Consider the following 6,413-nt stretch of genomic DNA (forward strand, 5'->3'; position numbering starts at 1 on the left):
CTGTGTTATTTAGTCCTTCAAAAGTAAAACTTGCTTTGTGGCTAAACCGGGGCCTATTTTTAAAAATAGGCCATACTCGCCTGAAAAGATTGTGTATTTTGCAGTTGGTGTTCTCTGAATGATCATTAAGCATATTTCTCAAATCTTTTATTTATGGATTTTTTTAAGAATATGATTATTCTAGAGGCACCTGGGGCTCAATCAGTTGAGCACCTGACTCCTGATTTGGGCTCAGGTCATGATATCAGGGTCATAGGATTGAGCCCCAGTCTGAGTCTGCCTGAGATCCTCTGTCTCTCTTCCTCTCTCTCTACCCCTCCCCCTGCTTGTGCATACACTCACCCTCTCTCTCTCTAAAATAAATAAACTAAATAAAATAAAATAAAATTCAGTTTATTTAAATAAATAAACTTAATCTTTTTTTTAAAAAAAGAATTTGATTATTCTATCATTTACTGAGAAGGATGTGTTAAAATTCCTCACTATGATTCTGCATTTGCTTTTTCCTGTTCATTTGCCTTTATGATTTTGAGGCTTTGTTATTAGGAACCTGTAGACTTTAAATTTACCTTCTCTCTTCTTGGTGAATTGACTGAGTGATCATCCTGAAATGGCCTTTACTTCTAGTAACACTCTATGTGTTAATGTCTACTTTGTCTGATGTGATGGTTTTGTGGGGGGTTTGGGGTTTTTTGTTTTTTGGGGGTTTTTTGAGAGAGAGAAGGCATGAGCACACCTGCGAGTGTGGCCAGGAGGGGGAGAGGGAGAGGGAGAGAAAGAATCCTAAGCAGTCTTCATGCCCAGCATGGAGCTGACCCCGGGGCTCAATCTCCCGATGCCGAGATCATGAACTGAGCCAAAATCAAGATCCTGTATTTTAGTTATTCTCCCATAAATGTGTTGGGTTTTTTTTAATCCAGTATAATAATCTTTGCCTTTTAATTGGTCTAAAGTCCTATTCCCAATGACAGTATAAAAAAATAAAGACTGTTTCAAGCACACAAAACTTAGGAGTGATTGTCACTGGCAAACCTGCACAAAGTGAAAGTGATCAATTAGTCCATTGACATCTAGTGTGATCACATATGGATTTGGTTTTAAACCTACCATTTCACTGGTTTCTTTTTCCTCCCTAGTCTACATTCTTGTTTTTCTCCTTTCATGCCATTTTTTAAAAAGATTTTATTAATTTATTCACGAGAGACACAGAGAGAGAGGCAGAGACACAGGCAGAGGGAGAAGCAGGCTCTATGTGGGGAGCCTGACGTGAGACTCGATTCCAGGTCTCTAGGATCATGCCCTGGGCTAAAGGCGGTGCTGAACTGCTGGACCACCAAGGCTGCCCTTTTCTTCCCATTTTTAAATTAATTGAATGCTTTTTAAAATTTCATCCCCTGCTCCATTAGCTCGGCTGTCACACCCACTTTACTATTACTTACTGGTTACTCAAGGGATTACTGCACGCATCCTCCATTTACCAAAGTCAAATGTTATTTGTTACTTTTACTTACTTCCAAGACAATGTGTGGATTACAGAACACCTGAACCCCATGTATCCCTAGATTTCATGATTTGTGCATGATAAAGCAACCTAAGCTAGTTAAACAATAATCTTTTTATCACACTCACAGATTCTGTGGGTTTTAGGAACTTGGGAGGGGCACCGAGGGGCCCTCTTGCCTCTGCTGTCATACGGGAAGCCCTGTTTAACATGCCGAGGGACTTCCAAACTGTTTTCCAAGACATATTTTTCTAATATACAGGCACTATTTGTTTAGAATTACCACCCAGTTTACCATGTTGTCATTCCTGACCACATTTCTGACCTTCCCTCTGGATCACTTTCACTTTGTGCAGGTTTGCCAGCGACAATCACTCCCAAGTTTTGTGTGCTTGAAACAGTCTTTATTTTTTATAGTGTCATTGGGAATAGGACTTTAGACCAACAACTGTTACTTTTCAGTCCAATCCCACTCTCACCCTGCTTCCACTCCTTCTGTCCAGAAGTCAGTTGTCAGGCTCATTAGTGCTCCTGGGAAAGAAAATATTTCCCCCTTCCTGTGGCTAAGATTTCCTCTTTGTCTTTGTTTTTTTGTTTGTTTTAAAGATTCCATTTATCTATTCATGAGAGACACAGAGAGAGAGAGAGAGAGAGGCAGAGACACAGGCAGAAGGAGAAGCAGGCTCCATGCAGGGAGCTCAATGCGGGACTCGATCCCAGGACCCCAGGATCACACCCTGGGCTGAAGGCAGACGCTCAACCGCTGAGCCACCTAGGCGTCCCTCTTTCTTTGGTTTCTAACGGTTTTCCCACTGTGTCCGTGCTGGTGCGCTCTTGCTTTCATTCATGCTGCTGGGGATTCACGAGTTTCTCGAGTCTGTGCCTTTGTGACTTTCATCCTCAGGTGAAAATCTCAGCCACTTTCTTCTCAAATACCGTTTCTGTAGCATTCTTCGATCCCCCCTTCTGGGACTCCAGCCTCCCACACATTGGGGTTTCTCACTGTCCCTCCCCATACAGATATGTTCCCTACTCTGAATTTCCCATCCCTTCATCTCTCCATGCTTCTTTCTGAATATCTTCTTCTGATTTATCCTCTAAGTCACTGAGTTTTCCCTTCAACTCTGTGCAACACGCTGGCATGCTCAGCCACAGAGTCCTTTGTGTCGCTTGTTCTGTTTCTCCCTTCTGGACTTTCCATTTGATTCATCATTATTAATTAGCATTAGCTTCAAGTTCTCCTCCACAGCTCTGTCTTATCTTTATGTCCTCAAATGTAGCAAGCATAGCTGTCCTAATGCTTGATTGTGATAATGCTACTGTGAGTTTTCTCTCTACACGGCAAGCGTGGAATACACACTTGTTGGATGTTTTTAGTAAGGAGGATCTCAGACCACATGGACGGCTCACTTGGTGGCTATCTCAGTTGAACCGCTGGAACATTTTCTTATCTTTAGGCAGGGAGGTTGCCGAGTTATCTAGAGTATACAAACTTCTACTCTTCTTTGTGAAAAATCTCTAAAGTGGAAATTTCTTGTCCTTGCCTGACCATCTGCAGAAAGAGAAATGGGCTCTGCTCCATTCTGCCCTAGGAGGAGCTGGTTACCAGGGCCAGCTGGTGTAGGGTATCTGAGGTCACTATGTCTTTCCAAGCCCCACTCCAGCTGCGTGGGGACATCAGAGAGAAAGGCATGGTCCTCAATTAGCTGTTCCTTGTGGAATGCTTCCCTTGGCACCTGAGTCAGCCTCCTGCATTTGCATGATCTCATCCATCAGTTGGTTCCAAAATGCTTGTTAAATAATGCTGTTGGAAGAACTAAGCCTGACAATCCCATCCCACCTCAATGAACCCTGGACCCTAAAAAAAATAAATAAATAAAAAATAAAAAACCTTGGACCCTGACCCCATCCTAAGCCAAGCCCAGAATAATGAGACTGGCTCTGAAGGTCTGGAGCTCCAGGACTTCCTAGGCCTCAACAGACAAGGGCAAGGCACTCGTGTGTGTGTGTGTGTGCACGTGTGCACGTGAGTGTGCATGTGTGTTTGTAACTATTGAGATATAATTTACACGACATACACTCTGCCTACATCAAGTGTGTGGGTCCATGGTTTTAGTATATTCACACAGTTGCATGATCACCCCTACCATCAATTTTAGAACATTTTCATCACTCCCCAAAGGAACCCCTGTCCCTGGTAGCACTCACTCCCTTCCCCCAAACCTCAGCGCCCGGAAACCTCTAATCTACTTGCTGTCTCTATGGATTTGCCAGTTCAGGACATTCCACATAAATGGAATCATATAATATGTGGTCTTTTGAGACTGGCTTCTTTCACTCAGCATCATGTGTTTGAGGTTGATCCATGCTATAGCAGCTGTCAGTACTTCTTGCTAGTCGAGTACTATTTCATTGTACGGATAGACCACATATTGTTCATTTATTTGCCACCTGATGGACATTTGGATTGTTTCCACTTTTGCTCATGAATAATGCTGCCAAGGACACTCATCTACAATGTTGTCATTTCTTTTGGGTGTACACCTAGAAGTGGAGTTGCTGGGTCACCTGTAACTATATATTTAATCTTTTGAGGAAGTGCAAGACTGTTTTCCATAGGGCTTGCATCATTTCACATTCCTGCTAGCTGTGTCTGAGGGTGACATCCTCTCTCCATCCTCACCAACAGTTGTTTTGATGACAGCCATCCTGTTGGTTGTGAAGTTGTATCTCACTGTGGTTTTGACTTGCATTTCCCTGGTGGATAATGATGCTGGGCATCTTTTCATGTGTTTATTGGTCATTTGCAATTCTTCTTCTTCTTCTTCTTCTTCTTCTTCTTCTTCTTCTTCTTCCTTTGCAAATCTCCTTTGAGAAATGTTTATTAAGACCTCTTTGCTGGTTTTAATTTGTTGTTTTCAATAATTAAGTTGTAAGAATTCTTTGTATACTCTAGATATAAGTCCCTTATCAGATCTATGATTTACAAATATTTTCTCCCATTTCTCATGCTGTTCTTTCACTTTCTCAGTCATGTCCTTTGAAACCCAGACTTTTACATTTTGGTGGTGTCTCATTTATCTATTTTCCCTTGTGCTACTTGGGTTCTGGGGTCACAGCTAGGAAATTACTACTTGATAAAAGTTCATGATGATTCATAGCCACACTTTTTTCTAGGAATTTTGTAGTTTGAGATCTCTGTTGAAGACTGATCCACTTCAAGATAATTTTTGTATATGGTATAAGGTAGGGATCTAACTCTACTTCTGCACCTGGAGGCATCTTGTGCTATTTATTATTTTCTTGTAACCTTCTTTTTGTTGTTGTTGTTGTTGTTCACAATCTGGGCAAGAAGACCTCATTTTATTCCCATTACTATGGCCCAAAAAAATCCAGTTTGCCATCATGCCATTTGCGTTCTCGCACATGTTCACACACACACACACACACACACACACACACACAACCCCACAGGATGGAGAGTGCACGCCTCACCGCTCCCAGCCCTGGCAATGGAGACTCCTGAAAGTTGTAGCATAAACAGTTCTCTCCTTCGGCTGAGTCATCAGCTGTTTCTAAGCCCTTTTGCTAAAACACTAGTATTTGTTTTGCAACTGAGTTTATCAGTTCTTTTCCAGGAATGTTAGCCAATTCCTTACTAGCCAAGGTCAGGGCACAGGGGAAGGGGGCTATGCAAAGTAAACAGTTTGGGGAGGGAGCAGATAATGAGGTGACAAGTATCCAATTCTGAGAAGGCATCCATGTCAGACTGTAGCTAACACCCCCCCCAAAAGGCAAGTACCCCCCTTATTGGTCATGATGCCCCCAGCACCTAGAGTATGAGCAACCACAAAGCAGGAGGTGAGTAAATATTTGAAGGGTGAAAAATGCAATCAGGAAAAGAGTAGAAAGACAGAAGTAGGGAAGGTGGGGAAGAGTTCAAAGAGCAAGACAGGGCATTGTGTGGGCTCTGGAGCAAGTGCCACCTCATCTCCCACATTGGCTTGAAGGGCAGCAGAACAGGCATCACAGGCTGAGTGGGACTCTCCCCCAAGGTGGTAGGCACTTGGATGAAGCTGACCATTCTTTCCATGCATCTTTGGGGATCGGCCTGGGCTCCTTCTCCCAGCTGTGTAGAAGGCACATCCGGAGGCAGGGCCTGCCCTTTGTCTTGCAGAGAGCAGAATTGCACCGTCTCCCTGCTCCTGCCTGGCCCCAGCCCAAGGCTGAGCGTGGGCTGATCCTAGAACCAGGCCAAAGAAGGACACCAGTTGTTGCCAGCTTGCTGGCACGAGAGGGAGCAAGGCAGCTTCTGTACTGCCTGCTGGCCGTCGGATGAGGGCCCTGGCCGCTAACCCAGTTGGCAAAGCGATGGCGTGAAGAGAAAGAAACATCTGCTCTTCTCTGCTTGAGCATAAAGGAAGCTGTTGGTGGGTGTAGTTAAGCCTGCAGGTCATTGTAGTAGGTTGAATTGTATTCCCCCAAAGGTACATCCAAGTTCTCAGCCCCGATACCCGTGACCGTGACCTTATTTGGAAACAAAGTCTTTGCAGATGTCATTAAGTTAAGAATCCTGAGAGGAGACCACCCTGGACTTAGGATGGGTCCTGACTCCAATGTCAGGTGTCTTAATAAGGGAAAGGAGAGGGAGGTCTGACAGCACAAGAAAGAAGGCCACATGAAGACGGAGTCTGGCCACAGGAAGCTGAAAGAAGCAGAGAAGGATCCTCCCCTACACACTCGGGAGGAAAAGTGGCCCTGTCGACACCTTGATTTAGTACTTCAGGACTCCAAAGCTGCGAGAGAATAAATGTGTGTTGTTTCAAGCCATCGGGCTTGTAGTGGTTTGTTATGGCAGCCCCGGGACACAGGCCCCCCTGCCCAAGCCCTGCCTCCTGCCCGCCGCTCAGAC

This window comes from Canis lupus, chromosome 9 (assembly GCF_011100685.1).
Source record: "Canis lupus familiaris isolate Mischka breed German Shepherd chromosome 9, alternate assembly UU_Cfam_GSD_1.0, whole genome shotgun sequence".
NCBI classification, from domain to species: domain Eukaryota; kingdom Metazoa; phylum Chordata; class Mammalia; order Carnivora; family Canidae; genus Canis; species Canis lupus.